The sequence below is a fragment of the Taeniopygia guttata genome, chromosome 1A (genome assembly GCF_048771995.1).
Source record: "Taeniopygia guttata chromosome 1A, bTaeGut7.mat, whole genome shotgun sequence".
Taxonomy (NCBI): Eukaryota; Metazoa; Chordata; class Aves; order Passeriformes; family Estrildidae; genus Taeniopygia; species Taeniopygia guttata.
Window position 1 is genome coordinate 49,846,655 of NC_133025.1, and position 1,336 is coordinate 49,847,990.

The following is a 1,336-nucleotide window of genomic DNA, read 5'->3' on the forward strand; positions in this document are numbered from 1 at the left end:
TGTTGTGACAAAAGCAGCAAGGCACCGGCAGCAAAGCCACCCCTGCGCCCCTCACGCTGCTCCCCCTCCCTGCCCTCGCTGAGGCTCTCCACAAAGCTGCGGCCAGAGGCTGCTGCCTGCTGCCTCCGGAGCTCCCCCCCCCGCCAGCGGAGAGCTGCTCCGAGCAGGGCCGGCAGCACCCGCAGTTGCACCGGGACCGCAAACTCCCGGTTCTCAGGCTCAGCTGTTGCCTGCTCTCTGCAGAGCTGCACCAGAGCTCATATCCTTTTTTCTTTTTTTTTCTCTTTTTGTCGAAAAACATCCACTTCACACCACCACGACTTTTGGTGTTGACTCTGTGAGATGTGTATCTCAACTTATTTCTGGCTCCCAGCAGATAGGACTTTTCACCTGCACTAAGAGAGGGCAGAGGTTGCTGCTGGCAGGGTTACATGGCTGGCAAAGGAAGCAGCAACCCAAGCTAAAATGAGAAGCGGTCAGCTCGTGGGCAGAAGAGGCAAGCAGCAAAGGAAAATAAGGCAGAAGGGCCACTCCATCTGTGCCCTGCAGCTGGAGGAGCAAAAATTTGAGGGCTGCTAGGTTGTGCTTCTTGGCAAGGGTCAGGTCACCAGTTACTGCATAACAAAGTGGGGCTGGCAGCTGTTTTCAAGTGGTTATGGGGTGACAGCACCACTCTCTCCCCGCCCAAAACACCAGGCTGTTCTCAACCTGTGGCAGAGCACATCTGATCCCTCACCATCAAGCCCTGGGTGCTCCTGACAGGCAGTTGCTTCAAGCACCTGTTGCAAAGATGCAGCAAAGGCCCCCCAGATCCTCACTGGCTGCATCAGGGAGGGGGTGGCTAGGCCATTCCTTATATGCAGTATTAGAGCTGCTCCCAGCCCTCAGCTGCTGCTTGCCAGAGATCCCCCTTTGTATTCCTGAAATAAAACTGCCTCATGGAGCTGCTTCCAAGTGCTGCTACCAGCAGTGGTGAAGCTGCAGTCATGTGGGCCATGGGAGTGAGCTCAAGCCCTGTTTCCCGTGGGCTGTCAGGCAGATTCCTGCCCACTGCCTCTCCATGGGGGGCGAGGGAAGTGGGCAGAACCCAGTCAACAGCCTTGAAGTGACTGCTTTCAAAAAAGGAATTGAGAACTGCTGGGAGAATTCAACCATCCCTGCTCCCTGCTCATGGGAGCAGGGAAATCATTGTGGCAAGGGCCTGAGTGACTGAGCAATGAACTACAGGACTGAAGAGGCAGGATTTGAGCTGGGCAGGGTGCAGAGAAGCTCCTCAGGGGTCCAGGAAAGTAAGGGGGAAAACGCATTCCTTGGGTCAAAAGACAGAGGAGCAAGA